We start from the raw sequence: 17,409 nt of genomic DNA on the forward strand, positions 1-17,409 counted from the left end.
TGGCACAGTAGTGTGGGACCATAAAATGACCATGCTAAAATCAAGCAAAGCATTCCTTTTTATTTTTTTATTTTTTTTTAAGATTTTATTTATTTATTTGACAGAGATAGAGACAGCCAGCGAGAGAGGGAACACAAGCAGGGGGAGTGGGAGAGGAAGAAGCAGGCTCATAGCGGAGAAGCCTGATGTGGGGCTTGATCCCATAACGCCAGGATCACGCTCTGAGCCGAAGGCAGACGCCTAACCGCTGTGCCACCCAGGCTCCCCAAAGCATTCTTTTTTAAAGATCTTTTCGAAAAATTTTTAATTGAAGGATAGCTGACATACAATGTTGTATTAGTTTTGGGTGTATGACATAGTGATTCCACAATTCTATACATCACTCAGTGCTCACCACGAGAAGTGTAGTCTCCATCTGTCACCATGAAATATTACAGTATTATTGACTACATTCTTGATACTGTACTTTTCATGTTCATGACTTACTTTATAACTGGAATTTTGTTCTTCCTAATCCCTTTTATCAATTTCACTCATCCCGCCCAGCCCACCTCTCCTCTGGCCACCACCAGTTCCCTCTACTTAAGAGTCTGTGGTTTTTTTTGTTTTTTTGTTTTTAGATTCCACATGTGAGTGAAATCATATGGTATTTGTGTTTCTCTAACTTATTTCACTCAGTATAACAATTTAGGTCCATCCATGTAGTTGCAAATGGGAACATCTCATTCCGTTTTATGGCTGAGTAATAGTCCATTATATACTATTATATATTATATACAAATATACAAATAATGGAATAGTTGTACTACATACAAATATGTAATTGTATATAATGGACTATTACTCAGCCATTATACACACACACACATAGGTATATTTGTGTTCATCTGTCAGTGGACACTTGGGTTGCTTCCATATCTTGGCTATTATAAAGAGTTAAAGCATTCTTCCTTTTTGTAAGATTTTATTTACTTATTTCTTTGAGAGGAAGAGAGCATGCATGTGCAAGCAGTGGGAGGAGCAGAGGGAGAGGGACAACCAGACTCTGTGCTGAGTGCAGAGCCTGATGCAGGGCTCAATCTCACAACCCAGAGATCGTGACCGGAGCCAAACCAAGAGTCAGTCGCTTAACCAACTGAGCCACCCAGGCACCCCCAGGCACAACATTCTTAATAATCTATGGGAAAAGTTACAATTGTTCCATGACCATCAGAATTTTTTTGTCTAAACACTAAAAACACACTAATGTCAGTTATCAGTGCATAGCAAAGTGAAAAATTAGTAAAACTAATATTTAGTTAACTGTAATTTAAAAATTAGAAACATGGAAAAATAAAGTATTTTATTTCTCTGAAAGAAATATTTCTCAACAGTGGTTTAAACAGTGCTAACCTTCTCATTGTGTAACTTTTCGGCTGGAATGGGTATCTTCCCTATGCCTTGGCAAATTATCATACTCGTTTCAAAGTTCGGATCAAGTTTCTATATTTTATCCTTTGAAACTTCAACATGGTGAGATACCTCTGAGAGTTCCTTTAACATGAAATTTTTTTGCCAGCCTCAGTTCCTCTGGATCTTCATCTTTTTCAGCCGCAATCACTTTCCTCATTTCTGTTGTTAAGGTTGCCTTCATCACTAGATACGGCTGCGTATTGACATTTTCTCGTATTGACATTTTCTCAAGAGGCGGTCTTTCAACATTCCCACGATGAGCTATCTCTTATCACTATGTGTGATTCGAATTTCACTTTCTGGCTATCCCTTTTCTTCCTTTGTTTCACTTTTATCTTTGTTGGCCAATTCCTCTTTCAGTTATCCATTTTTGTAAAACATCATGTGGGTTTATCATTGGGAGATAGGAGGCAATGCAACCACAGGCTTTGCAGTCTGTGTTGAACTGAGTAACAGGGGCACAGTGACTGATCTGAAGAGTCTCGGACAGAATATAAGTGATGTGCGTGGTCACTGATCATGATGTGCGTCTGTTATCTAGTGATCTGAGGACTGAAGATCTAGCAGCACAGTTTGTATTGTGTGTGACTACTCACAATTCATGCACTGTAGTAAATGAAACTATTGCCAGATTGTTGGAGGACTGGTGTTACTTATGTATATAAACTCCCATAACTGAAATTCGTGCATAGTGATACAACCGTGCAAACTGAAGATTGCTTGTAGCGTAATGAATAAATGGATGAATAAATGACCTCTTGATTGTAGGGAAATATTTCTTATATAGATAGCAAGGACCACTTTACCAAATTTATATATCCAAAGCAGCTCTTAGAATCATATGGACAGATGTCCAGCAAGATGGACAGATTCCAACCCTCTGGAGCTTACATTTTATGGGAGGATTCAGGCAAACAAATAGTCAACCACAATACAGCATGATAAGCAGTATAATGGGAAAATAGTAGAATTGGTAAAATTCACCTGTGGAACCATCTGGGCTTTGTGCATTTTGGGGGGATGGTTTCTTAATAATTGTCTCCATTTCTTATGTGGAATTTGATAAAGTTTTTGAACTCTAAGGGGATCGACCTAGGTAATATATATTTCCCCAATAAATTATGCATTTCACCTAGATTTTCCAATCCATTCACCTAGAGGTCAGGAAAGTAGTATCTTGAGACTTTTAAATTTTCTTCTGTTTAAAAGGTTCTTCCCTCTTCATTTCTAATTCTATATATTTGTGCTTCTTTTTTCTTGATCCATCTAGTTAGTTATTTCTCTGTTTCATTAATTTTTCCATGAAAAAATGACAGGATTTTAATATATTAATTAGAGTTACTGTTTTTCTGTTCTCTACCTCATTAATTTCTGCTTTTATCTTTCATATTTTCTGCCTTGTGCTTTCTTTTGTTTTACACTGTTCTTTTTCTAGGTGTTTAAACTACCAATCTAACTCATTATTTTTGGTCTTTCATTCTTACTGAAAAAGTATTTAGTGCTATTAATTTTTCTCCAATTGTTGCTTAATTTTTTTTTAAGATTTTATTTATTTACTTGACAGAGAGTGAGAGAGAACAGGAGAGGGAGAAGCAGACTCCCCACTGAGTAGGGAGCCTGACGTGGGGCTTGATCCCAGGAGCCCAGGATCATGACTTGAGCCGAAGGCAGACAATTAACTGACAGAGCCACCCAGGCGCCCCTAATCGTTGCTTTAAATGCATTTCATAGATTCTGATATGTAGTGTTTTCATTGTCTATTATTTGTTTAAAATGATAAACTTTCAGCTTGTATTTCTCCTTTTAGCCAAGAATTAATATGAGGTTTTGTTTTTATATTCCAAGGTTCTTTTTGTCTCCTTTTGCCTGGTATACTTTTGTTCATCCCTTTACATTTAGACTTTCTGAATCGCTTTATTTTAGAGGTGTTATCTCTTGTATACAGCATATAGTTGAGTTTAGTTTTGTGAGCCAAATGAAAATCTTTTTGTTTTAGTAAATAAGTTAAGCCCATTCACATTTATCATTATGACTGACATATCTGATACTAGTTCTATCAAAACATTTTATTACATTTTATTATATGCCCTGCTTATTTTTATATGAGATGTGATTCTTTGCTCTTTTATTTATAATTTTTAGGCAGGTTCATATTTTTCTTTTAGTGGCTACTTTTGTACTTACACCTTTTTTAATGCTCTTGGTCCCCTGTTTTGTTAATTAACCTTTTATTATCTGGTTTACCAGGGTTTTAATTTGTTCACTATCTTTTTTTTTTTTTAAGTAACTCTACACCCAACTGGGGCTCAAACTCACAACCCCGAGATTAAGAGTCACAGACTCCACAGACTGAGCCCGCCAGTATCTTTTAATACCCACCTAATACCTATCTAATAATGAATGTTCTCTATTTTCCTTCTTCCTTATCTTCCCCATTTTTTATTATAAAAAATACAAAGTTTATTTCTTTTTTATAATAATATTTTTTATTATATTATCTTCCCCATTTTTAAAATGTATTATTTCTACTGTTTTATAATATATAACATTTGTATGTTAATGGTCCACCCTCATACCCCGCTTTGTTTCTATCCTACACGTATATTTATAGATTATTGAATTCTTACCCTCAGCCCTTTTACCCAAGTTCCTCCAGGCATCATTTGGTTGGATGAAATTCATTCTCTAATAAACTCCTCAAGAAGGGCTTATTGATCGGGTGCCTGGGTGGCTCAGTCTGTTGAGTTCAGACTCTTGGTTTCAGCTCAGGTCATGATGTCATAGGTGGTGGGAAGGAGCCTCATGTCGGGTTTTGCACTCAACGGGGAGTCTGCTTGAAAATTCTCTCTCCTTCTCCCCCTTCCTCCACTCGCATGCTCTCTCTCTCAAATAAATAAATCTTTTTAAAAAGGCGGGGGGATTATTGATGCAGAATTTCCTACATTTTATGTGTTGAAACTGTTTTTCTATACCTTTAATATTTGGACAGCTTGAATATAAAATATTTGATTGAGGGGTGCCTGGGTAGCTTAGTCAGTCAAAGCGTCTGCCTTGGCGCACAAGCCCCACCTCAGGGTTGCTGCTCAGCGGAGAATCTGCTTTTACCTCTCCCTCTGCCCCTCCCCCCAACTCATGCCCGCACGCGCGCACACTCTCTCTCTCTCTCGCTCGCTCTCTCAAATAAATAAAATATTTTTTAAAAATCTGTGATTCACACTTTTTTTTTTAAGATTATTTATTTATTTATTTGACAGAGACAGACTCAGCCAGCGAGAGAGGGAACACAAGCAGGGGGAGTGGGAGAGGAAGAAGCAGGCTCACAGCGGAGGAGCCGGATGTGGGGCTCGATCCCATAACGCCGGGATCACGCCCTGAGCCGAAGGCAGACGCTTAACCGCTGTGCCACCCAGGCGCCCCTGATTCACACTTTTTTTGACTGAATGCTTTAAAAATGCTTCTCAATTGTTATTTTATTTTTGTATATTACTTTTGAAAAGTCTGATGCTAGTCTGATTCTTTTGCCTTTTCATATTACAGCTTTACCTGGAGACTTTGAGAATTTTACTTTATCTTTGCATCTAATGACTTTCCTGGGCTATGCCTCAGAGTTGATAATTCTGGGTTCATTTTCTCAGAAATCCAGTGGGCCCTTTCAGTGTATAGAGTCAGCCCTGTTTCTATTTCCATAAAGTTTTCTTGAATTATGGATTTAAAAACTAACTCTTTTCTGTTATTTTGTTTCTTCTTCAGGGACTCTGATAATACACAAATTATTACTTTTCTGTCTTCCAGTTCCAATTCTCTACCTTGTCTTTGATCCTTTTTTACAGAATAATTTGCCATCTGCAAAATTGCACACTAAAAGTAATAGATTTACAGGAAAAATTGGATTAAGTAAAATCACTTAAAATCAATGCAACTTTATCAACTAGAACACTAGCAATTGTAATAAAATAATTGTAATAAAAATATTAGCACAATTTAAAAGACATTTTAAATTCCTAAACATGAATAATACAATAAAGGTCACTGCCTTAAGCAAACAAAGAAAAATGGAGATCGGGAAAGGGGGGATATTTTATGAAATCACTGGCTTCTAGTCTTGAAAAATATTTGGGTAATGAAAGACAAAGGAAGGCTGAGGAACTGATCGAGATTAGGGGAGACAAAAAAGACATGACAAAAGAAATCACAGAAGACGTGACCGAAACTTCAGCGCGTATTGCTAAGTATAAACCAGTCTGCAAAGGCCACATGCTATGTGGGAGAAAGGGATGAATAAATGGAGCACAGAGGATTTTTAGGGAGTGGAACTCTTCTGTATGATACTATGGTGATAGATACCTGTCATTGTACATTTGTCAAAACCTGTAGAATGTACAACACAAAGAGTAAACCTTAATGTAAACTATGGATTTTAATTAATAATAACATGTCAGTATTGGCTCATCAATTGTAGCAAATGTACCACACCAATGCAAGATGATAATAATAGGGGAAACTGGATGAGAGGAGGTAAGATAAGGTATATGGGAGCTGTGCACTTCCCATTAAACCAAAACTATTCTAAAAAAAATAAAGTCTATTAATTAAAAAAAAAAAAAAGGACATGGTAGCTAACTGGAGCACATGATCCTGAGCCAGGAAAAACATATTTTTCGTTTGCTATAAAAGAAATTGCTGAGATAGTTTGTTGCCTTTGAATAAGAACTTTAGATTAGGTATCATAATTGAAATCGAGATATAAGCAATATGCCTGATGGAGAATTTTTTTAAAGATTTATTTATTTGAGAGAGAGTGAGGGGAGGGTCAGGGGGAGAGAGAGAATCTCGAGCAGACTGCCCGCTGAGTGTGGAGCTTGTTGTGGGGCTCAGTCCTGCAACCCATGAGATCATGACCTGAGCCAAAATCATGAGTCAGGTGCTCAACCAACTGAGCCACCCAGCGCCCCTGCCTGATGGAGACTCGAAAAGCAATAATCATAAGGAGATTCACTGGGCTTGAAAAAAGAATGGAAGACTTTAGGGAGGCCCTTACTCTAGAGATAAAAGAGTTAAAAAAACAATCAGTGAGAAATGAAAAAAATAATTGAGATTTGAAACAGACTAGATGCAATGAATACAACTAGAGGAAACACAGAGAAACAAATAAGTACTATAGAAGACAAAATAATGGGGGGCTCCTGGGTGGCTCAGTCAGTTAAGGATCTGACTCTTGATTTCAGCTTAGGTCATGATCTCAGAGTCCTGAGATCAAGCCCCATGTTGGGCTCCACACTCAGTGCAGAGTCTGCTTGAGAATCTCTCTCTCCCTCTCCCCCTGCCCCTCCACCTGCTTGCATACATGTGCACACGCTTGCTCTCTCTCTCTAATAAATAAAATCTTAAAAAAAAAGATAAAATAATAGAAAATAATAAAGCTGAATAAAGGAGATAAAGAATTTTCCAACATGAGAATATTCTTAGGGAACTCAGTAACTCCATTTGTATTAACATTTGTATTATACAAGACCCAAAAGAAGAAGACAGAGAAAAGAAGGCAGACAGTTTATTTGAGGAAATAATAGCTGAAAATTTCCCTAATCTGGGGAAGAAACAGACATCCAGATACAGGAGGCACAGAGAACTCCCACCAAAATCAAAAAAAGCAGGCCAACACCAAGACATACTGTAATTAAGTTTGCACAATATAGCTATAAAAAAAATCCTAGGGGGGCGCCTGGGTGGCACAGCGGTTAAGCTTCTGCCTTCGGCTCAGGGTGTGATCCCGGCGTTATGGGATCGAGCCCCACATCAGGCTCCTCCGCTATGAGCCTGCCTCTTCCTCTCCCACTCCCCCTGCTTGTGTTCCCTCTCTCGCTGGCTGTCTCTATCTCTGTCGAATAAATAAATAAAATCTTTAAAAAAAAAATCCTAGGGATGACTGGGTGGCTCAATCAGTTAACCATTTGCCTTCAGCTCAGGTCATGATCCCAGTGTCCTGGAATTGAGCTCCGCGTCAAGCTCCTTGCTCATCATGGAGCCTGCTTCTCCCTCTGCCTGCCGCTCCCCCTGCTTGTACGCTCATTTGCTCTCTTGCTCTCTCTCGCTCTCTCCCTCTGACAAATAAATTTTTTTAAAAATCTTTTTTAAAAATCCTAAAAGCAGCAAGACAAAAGAAGTGCCTAACATACAAGGGAAGATCCGTAAGGCTAGCTGCAGATCTCTCCACAGAAACTTGGCAAGCCAGAAGACAGTGGCATGATATATTCATTCAACATGCTGAATGAGAAAAATCTGCAACCAAAAATACTCTATCCAGTGAGGCTGTCATTCAGACTAGGAAAGATAAAAGAGTTTCCCAAATAAAAACTAAAGGAATTAGAAAGAAATGTTGAAGCAGACTCCTTGAGTGGAAAGGAAAGACCAAAAGTGACAAAGTCAAGAAAGTAGCAGAGAAAATCTCCAGAAACAACAACAAAACAAGTAATAAAATGTCACTAAATATATATCTATCAATAATTACTCTGAATGTAAATGGACTAAATGCTCCAATCAAAAGGCATAGAGTGTCAGAATGGATTAAAAAAACAAGACCCATCTATATGCTGCCTTTAAGAGATTCATTTTAGACATAAAGACACCTGCAGATTGAAAGTGAGGGAATAGGGGTGCCTGGATGGCTCGGTCGGTTAAGTGTCTGCCTTTGGCTCAGGTCATGATCCCAGGGTCCAGGGATCGAGCCCCACATCAGGCTCTCTGCTGAGCAGGGAGCCTGCTTCTCCCTCTCCCTCTGCCACTCCCCCTACTTGTGCTCTTTTGCTCTCTCAAATAAATAAATAAAATCTTCAAAAAAAAATGAAAGCAATGGAATAGAGAAACATTTATCATGCAAACTGATGTCAAAAGAAAGCTGGAGTAGCAATACTTATATCAGACAAACTAGATTTTAAACCAAAGACTGTAACAAGAGATGAAGAAGGGCACTGTATCATAATAAAGGAGATTATCCAAAAGAAGATCTAACTAACAATTGTAAATCCTCATGCCCCCACCATGAGAGCACCCAAATATATAAAACAATAACAAACATAAAGGAACTAATAGGAAATCATACAATAATAACACCCTACTCACAGCAATGCACAGATCATCTAAGCAGAAAATCACCAGGAAACAATGGCTTTGAATGACACACTGGACCAGATGGGTATTACAGATATATTCATCACATTTCATCCTATTGCAGCAGAATACACATTCTTTCCATGTGCACATGGGACATTCTCCAGGATAGATCACGTACTAGGTCATAAATCAGCTCTCAACAAGTACAAAAAGATTGAGATCATACCATGCATATTTTCTGACCACAACACTATGAAACTTGAAGTCAACCACAAGAAAAAATTTGGAAAGACCACAAATACATGGAAGTTGAACAATATGCTACTAAACAATGAATGGGTCAACCAGGAAATCAAAAAAGAAATTAAAGAAATACATGGAAACAAATGAAAACAAAAACAAAATGGTCCAAAACCTTTGGGATCCAGCAAAAGGGTCATAAGAGGGAAATATATAGCAATACAGGCCTACCTCAAGAAGCAAGAAAAATCTCAAATAAACAATCTAACCTTACACCTAAAGGAGCTAGAAAAAGAACAGGGGCACCTGGCTAGCTCATCTGGTGAAGCATGAAACTCTTGATCTCAGATTTGTGGGTTCAAGCCTCACATTGGGTGTAGAGATTACTTAAAAATAAAATCTTTGAAAAAAAAAAAAAAGAACATCAAATGAAGCCGAAAGCCAGCAGAAGAAGGGAAACAATAAAGATTAGAGCAAGCAGAAATAAATGATATAAAAACTTAAAAAAAAAAAACATTAGAACAGATCAATGAAACCAGGAGCTGGTTCTTTGAAAAAATTAATAAAATTGATAAACCCCTAGCCAGACTTATCAAAAAGAAAAGAGAAAGAACCCAAATTAATAAAATTACAAATGAAAGAGGAGAAATAACAACCAATACCACAGAAATACAAACAATTATAAGAGAGTATTATAAAAAATTATATGCCAACAAATTTGACAACCTGGAAGAAATGGGTAAATTCTTAGAAACATATAAACTACAAAAATTGAAACAGGTAGAAATAGAAAATTTGAACACACCAATAACAAGCAAAGAAATTGAATCAGTAATCAAAAATCTCCCAACTAACAAAAGTCCAGGGCCAGATGGCTTCACAGGTGAATCCTACCAAACATTTAAAATATTCTTTTCAAAGTATTCCAAAAGATAGAAATGGAAGGAAAATTCATTCTTTGGGGGTACCTGGGTGGCTCAGTCAGTTAAACATCTACCTTTGGCGCAGGTCATGACCCCAGGGTTCTGGGATCGAGTCCCGAATCAGGCTCCTTGCTTGGCGGGCAGCTTGCTTCTCCCTCTGCCTGCTGCTCCCCCAGCTTGTGCGCTCTCTCTCTCTTTCTCTGACAAATAAATAAATGTAATCTTTAAAAAAAGAAATTCATTGTATGATGCCAGCATTACCCTGATACAAAACCAGACAAAGAACCCACTGAAAAAGAGAAGTACAGGCCAACATCCCTGATGAACATGGATGCAAAAATTCTCAATAAAATACTAACAAATTGAAATCTACAGTATATTAAAAGAGTCATTCACCATGATCAAGTGGGATTTATTCCTGGGCTGCAGGGGTGGTTCAGTATTTGCAAATCAATCAATGTGATATGCCACATTAATAAAAGAAAGATTAAGAACCATATAATCCTTTCAATCCATGCAGAAAAAGCATGTGACAAAGTACAACATCCATTCATGATAAAAACCCTCAAGAAAGTAGGGTTAGAAGAACATAGCTCAACATAGTAAGGGCCATATATAAAAAACCCACGGCCAGTGTCATGTTCAATGAGGAAGAACTGAGAGCTTTTACTCTACATTCAGGAACAACACAGGGATGTCCACTCTCACCACCATTATTTAACATAGTAGTGGAAATCCCAGCTACAGCAGTCAGACAACAAAAAGAATAAAAGGCATCTAAATCAGCAAGGAAGAAGTCAAACTTCCACTATTTGTAGATCATATGATATTCTACATAGATAACCCAAAAGATTCCACCAAAAATTGCTAGAACTGATACATAATTCAATACAGTCACAGGATTAAAAATAAACCTATAGAAATCTGTTACATTTCTATACACCAATAATGAAGCAGCAGAAAGAGAAATAAAGGAATCAGTCCCATTTACAATTGCACCAAAAAAACATAAGATACCTAGGAATAAATCTAACCAAAGAGGTAAAATATCTATACTCTGAAAACTACAAAACACTGATGAAAGAAATTTAAGATGACACAAAGAAATAGAAAAACATTCCATGCTGATGGATTGGAAGAACAAGTATTGTTAAAATGTCTATATTACCCAAAGCAATCTACACATTTAATGTAGCCCCTACCAAAATACCAACATTTTTCACAGAGCTAGAACAAACTATCCTAAAATTTGTATGGAACCACAAAAGACCCCGAGTAGCCAAAGGAATGTTGAAAAAGAAAAGCAAAGCTGGAGGCATCACAATTCCAGACTTCATATTATATTGCAAAGCTCTAGAGCTCAAGACAGTATGGTACTGGCACAAAATAGTCACACAGATCAATGGAACAGAATAGAAAAATCCAGAAATGAACCCAAAACTATATGGACAATTAATATTTGACAAAGCAGGAAAGAATATTCAATGGAAAAAAGATAGTCTTCAACAAATGGTGTTGGGAAAAGTGGACAGCAACATGCAAAAGAATGAAACTGGACCTCTTTCTTACACCACACACAAAAATAAATTCAAAAGGAATGAAAGACTTGAATGTGAGACAGGAAACCATCAAAATCCTAGAGGAGAACCCAGGCAGTAACCTCTTTGACATTGGCCATAGTAACTTCTTACTAGATATGTCTGTCTCCCGAGGCAAGGGGAAAAAAAGCAAAAATAAACTTTTGGGACTTTATCAAAATAAAAAGCTTCTGCACAGTGAAGGAAACAAAACTAAAAGGCAACCTACAGAATGGGGGAAGATATTTGCAAATGACATATCTGATAAAGGGTTAGTATCCAAAATATATAAAGAACTTATAAAACTCAACACCCAGAAAACAAATAATCCAGTTAAAAAATGGGCAGAAGACATGAGTAGATATTTTTCCAAAGAAGACATACAGATGGCCAATAGACACATGAAAAGCTGCTCAACATCACTCATCCTCAGGGAAATGTGAATCAAAACTACAATGAGATATCACCTCACACAAGTCAGAATGGCTAAAATTACAACACTGAAAACAACAGGTGTTGGCCAGGATGTGGAGAAAGGGGAACCCTCTTGCAACAGGTGGGAATGCAAACTGGGGCAACCACTCTGGAGAATGGTATGGAGGCTCTTCAAAAAGTTAAAAATAGAACTACTTTATGATCCAGCAATTGCACTACTGGGTATTTACCCACAAGATACAAAAATACTGATTCAAAGGGATACATGCACCTGATGTCTAAGCAGCATCATCAACAATAGCCAAATTATGGAAAGAACCCAAATGTCCATCAACTGATGATCGGATAAAGAAGATGTCATACATTGGGGAGCCTGGGTGGCTCAGTCGGTTGAGCATCTGACTCTTGATTTCGGCTCAGGTCATGATCTTGGGGTCTTGAGTTCAAGCCCTGCATCAGGCTCCACACGGAGCATGGAGCCTGCTTAGGATTCCTCTCTCCCTCACCCCCTTCCCTTCCTCATGTGCTCTATCTCTCTTTGTCTGGGGAAAACAAAGATGTGGGGTGTGTGTGTGTATGTGTGTGTGTACAATAGAATACTACTCAGCCATAAAAAAGAATGGAATATTGCCATTTGCAGTGATGTGGATGGAGCTAGGGAGCATTGTGTTGAGCAAAATAAGTCAGTCTGAGAAAGACAAATACCATATGATTTCACTCATGTGTGGCATTTAAGAAACAAAACAAACACAGAGGGGAGAAATAAGAGAGGTAAACCAAAAAACAGACTCTTAACTATAGAGAACAAACCGATGGTTACCAGTGGGGAGGTGGGTAGGGGATGGGTTAAATAGGTGATGTGGATTAAGGAGGGCCCTTGTGACGAGCACCAGGCATTGTAGTGTTGAATCACTAAATGCTACACCCAAAACTAAATTCACCCTGTATGATCACTAACTGGAATTTAAATAAAAACTTAGGAAGAAAAAAATAGCATTGTCTCAATGTACAGTTTCTGATTTTGATTATTATACTGTTAGTTGTGGAAGAGAATATCCTTGTTTTTAGGAAAGAAACAATTAGGATTTAGGGATTCCTTTTTTTTTTTTAAGATTTTATTTATTTATTTGACAGAGATAGAGACAGCCAGCGAGAGAGGGAACACAAGCAGGGGGAGTGGGAGAGGAAGAAGCAGGCTTACAGCAGAGGAGCCTGATGTGGGGCTTGATCCATAACGCCAGATCACGCCCTGAGCCAAAGGCAGACGCTTAACCGCTGTGCCACCCAGGCGCCCCAGGATTTAGGGATTCCTAAAGTAGCATGTGTACAACTCAGAAGAAAACCAATATGGATGAATGGGTGGATGGATGGAAGGATGGATGGCTGGAACGAATGTGGTAAAATGTCAACATTTGGGGAATTTGGGTAAAGGACATATGGGAACTTTTGTATTATTATTAATATTTTCCTGTCAGTCTGAAATTATTTCAAAATAAGAATTTGAAAGAGGGAAGGCAGCTTTATAAAGAAAAGTTGAGTTGACTGATTTATGAAGACAAGGTAAAAATATACAGAAATCAGGGAAAACTATGCAGTAAGCAATTCCAAGACAGAGTATGTGGTGGGACTGAGCCTGGAGAAAGCATGTGGGCTGAAGGTCCATGGCTGACCCAGCTGCAGGGTGGACTTTGCATTCAGCTGCTATCATGTGGTGGCACACAGTGTGGGCCGATGCTACTTGTGGTCTCAGAGATAGCATTACCTGGTTTACCAATTGCATACGGGATAATTTGCCTTATAGAAACAGACCCGTAGCAGAATAGGTTGGATTTTTATTCCCATTTCACAGACTGAAAACTGAGGCTTAGAGAAGATGAGAAACTTAGCTGAGGCCACATTGCTGATAGGTAACTAAGGTCATTGTGACCAAGATGCCAAGCTGTTCACCGAAGACCCATGCTTCCCGTCCGCAGTGTGGAGCTGCTCCTGGGAAGCAGCTGCCTCTCTGGAAACTGCCTCAGCCAGGTTCCTCTGCATGTCAGTGGAGCCCTGTGACTATGTGCTGCCTAACAATGTGGAACAGTGATGCACGCTTCTGCCAGAACTGGCCCCTTTAAGAACTCCTTCGAAGGGCACCTGGGTGGCTCTGTTGGTTGAGCGACTGCCTTCAGCTCGGGTCATGATCCTGGGGTCCTGGGATCGAGTCCCACGTCGGGCTCCTTGCTCAGCGGGGAGTCTGCTTCTCCCTCTGCCTCTGCCTGCCGCTCCCCTGCTTGTGCTCTCTCTCTCTGTCAAATAAATAAATAAAATCTTCATTAAAAAAAAAATCCTTCATGATCCTCCACATACTCTCTTTTGTAATCTGCTGGAGAGAAGTCCAAGGACCTAGAAGCGGGTGGGAGCCGTGATGCAGGAGGACCATGGGGCCCTGATGACCATGTACGTGAAAAGCTGCCTCACCGGGAACGTCAGACTGTGGAGTGAGTGACAAACGAGTCATTACTGGAAAGCCTCAGAAACTGAGATTTATCAGCAACAGCCACTAATACCACTTTAACTAAATCACTGGTATTGGTCTTTGAGGCTGTGTCAGACGGACCCCAAGGTCCATGCCTTGAGCTACAATCCTGCACTGTCTCCAACAATAAAAACCCCAAGAAAAGTTGTGAGAAGTCTGATTCACTTAGGCAATAAGATTATGGAGTAACTGGGGGCGCCTGGGTGGCACAGCAGTTGGGCATCTGCCTTCCACTCAGGGTGTGATCCCAGCGTTATGGGATCGAGCCCCACATCAGGCTCTTCTGCTATGAGCCTGCTTCTTCCTCTCCCATTCCCCCTGCTTGTGTTCCCTCTCTCACTGGCTATCTATATCTCCGTCGAATAAATAAATAAAATCTTAAAAAAAAAAAAAGATTATGGAGTAACTGGTTCCACATTCCCCTCTATACTTACTTACCTGTACTCTGCACGTGTATACGTTGTCTACCATTCTCTATGGCCTGGGAGTGGGAACTGGAGGCCACTTTAGTTTGCCTCAACAGTGACTTCATCCAAGACTCTTTGGTCCTTGGTCACAGGCTCAAGCTTAACCCTTAGACTCCTGTTTCACACCATCTTTGGACATTCTGGACAAGAACCCATGGAGAAGGTGCTCTGAGACACTCAAGCTCCTGCTGTCTTGTCATCCTACCCCTACAAGCAACCACCCAGGTAATAACTGTTTGGCAATTCCAGTATAATGACATTTCTTGAGACACATTTATGAACCATTCTCTACAAATCAGCTCGTTCAGATGCCATAATGGGGGAGATAAGCCTGTTCAGTGCATTTTACTCAATAAACTATAGTTGAGAGGTTTTCCTTTTGCAGATATCTTACATCATTAAAGACCTCTCTGACTTTGACCTAGTTACTGAGTTAAAAGTAAAACCTAGATCTTGATAATGAGAATAACTGTAACATATCATTTCCAGCAAATCTGTTTTCCCCAGTTTTCTTGTTCAGAAATTTGTATTAACTCTGGCATTCCAAGAATTGGAAGTCATACACAGTGGTGGGAAAGGCATCAGCAATCTAATCTTGATTTTGCTCTCAACAGTGACGTGACCTTGGGAAACTCATTTACGCAGCAAACTCGTCATCTGTAGAAGGAGACTAAATAAGTTCTCTCTAATGTTGTACGGAAGATGAAACGAGAGACTCTGATAAGTCATAAAGCATACCATTTTGACCTGGGCCCAATACAAGTGTAAATCTCTTTTGGTGGCCATGTGTAAATCTCTTTTGGTGGCCATGCCCATCACTGTTCACGGTACAGGGTGGATTAGAAAATGTTTGACTAAATAAAAATAGCAATTTACAGAGTGTTTTCAGAGTTGATGACTGGTGTTCTAATTGTTTAAGTGCCTAGCTTCTCTGGCTGTGTAATATTAGTAAGGAGCCAGCTACATCATTTGTAAAGCGCAGTGCAAAATAGAAATGCAGGAAGGGTCCCTTGTTCAAAAATTATTAAAAATTTTAAGATAGCAACACCAGCACACTAAGTGAAGATGCTTTTAAGTGTGGGGCTGGGGTCACTGAAAAGATTCCAGACCCCTAGAGGGGGTTCTGAACGTAATTAAGAAAATAGACTCTGGAGCTAGATTCCTTGTGTTCAAATCCCAGCTGTCCTGTTTTTTAGATACATGATCTTGTGCAAGTGACTTAACCACTGTGCCTCAGTTTCCCCATCTGCTAAAGGAAGGTAATTAGAATATCCAACTCAAAGGTTATTGTCAGGTTAAATGAATTATTTTCAAAAAATGATTAAAATTGGCACACTGAGAGCACTTAATTACTGGTAACAATTATTAGCATTATTTTTATTTTTGTACTGAGCCCTGTGAGATAAGTGTTAATATTATTCCATAGGAAACTAAGGGCCATATGTATCTTGTGCACTAATGTGTACCTAGGACTTAGCAAAGATCCTGGTGCTTTTGCTGCCTGAAGCCACTGAAAATTAAGGTTGCTCTCAGACAAGGTAAAGGCAACTCACTTTACTTTAATACACTGGTATTGGTACTTGAAGCTGCGTCAGACAGACTCAAAGGTCCATTCTCTAAGCTAATATGCTACACTCTTTCCAGCATTAAAAACATGGAATGCCTGGGTGGCTCAGTCTGTTAACCGTCTGCCTTCTGCTCGGGTCATGCTCTCAGGGTACTGGGATCAAGCTGCACATCAGGCACCTTGCTCAGCGGGGAGCCTGCTTCTCCCCTGCCTGCTTTTCCCTCTCCCTGTGCTCTCTCTCACTGACAAATAAATAAATAAAATCTTGCCAGTGGTTTGTCAATCTTATCCAAAAGAATAAAGAAAGGACCCAAATTAATAAAATTATGAATGAAAAGGGAGAGGTCACAACTGACACCAATGAAATAGGAAGGATTATTAGAAATTTTTATCAACAGCTTTATGCCAATAAATTAAGCAATCTGGAAGAGATGGAGGCCTTCCTGGAAACCTATAAACTACCAAGACTGAAACAGGAAGAAATAGATTTTTTAAACAGACCAATTAATTATGAAGAGATTGAAACAGTGATTAAAAACCTTCCAAAAAACAAAACGCCAGGGCCTGATGGATTTCCCAGGGAATTCTACCAAACATTCAAAGAAGAAATAATACCTATTCTCCTAAAGCTATTTCAAAAAATAGAAACAGAAGGAAAGCTACCAAACTCATTCTATGAGGCTAATATTACCTTGATCCCCAAACCAGGCAAAGACCCCCTCAAAAAGGAGAATTACAGACCGATTTCTCTAATGAATATGGATGCCAAAATCCTCAACAAGATCCTTGCTAATAGAATCCAACAGTACATTAAAAGGATTATCCATCATGACCAAGTGGGATTCATACCTGGGATGCAAGCATGGTTCAACACTCGCAAATCAATCAATGTGATACATCATATCAACAAGAAAAGACTCAAGAACCATATGATCCTCTCAATTGATGCAGAAAAAGCATTTGACAAAATACAGCATCCTTTCCTGATTAAAACCCTTCAGAGTGTAGGAATAGAGGGTACATTTCTCAATCTCATAAAAGCCATCTATGAAAAGCCTACTGCAAGCATTATTCTCAATGGGGAAAAGCTGGAAGCCTTTCCCTTAAGATCAGGAACACGACA

The 17,409-nt window shown here is 38.9% G+C and overlaps 1 long non-coding RNA gene across 1 annotated transcript in view; it reads left to right on the forward strand.

The window, feature by feature from the left end:
• The window catches only part of LOC109489292, a 48,904-nt gene extending 32,501 nt beyond the window's left edge, over positions 1–16,403 (forward strand). The window contains exons 2-3 of the long non-coding RNA XR_002142240.2: positions 14,812–14,944; positions 15,334–16,403. This is a non-coding gene — a long non-coding RNA (uncharacterized LOC109489292). The remainder of the gene's footprint in view (positions 1–14,811; positions 14,945–15,333) is intronic.
• The last annotated feature ends 1,006 nt before the right edge of the window (positions 16,404–17,409 follow it).

Source organism: Ailuropoda melanoleuca, chromosome 6 (assembly GCF_002007445.2).
Source record: "Ailuropoda melanoleuca isolate Jingjing chromosome 6, ASM200744v2, whole genome shotgun sequence".
Lineage (NCBI taxonomy): Eukaryota > Metazoa > Chordata > Mammalia > Carnivora > Ursidae > Ailuropoda > Ailuropoda melanoleuca.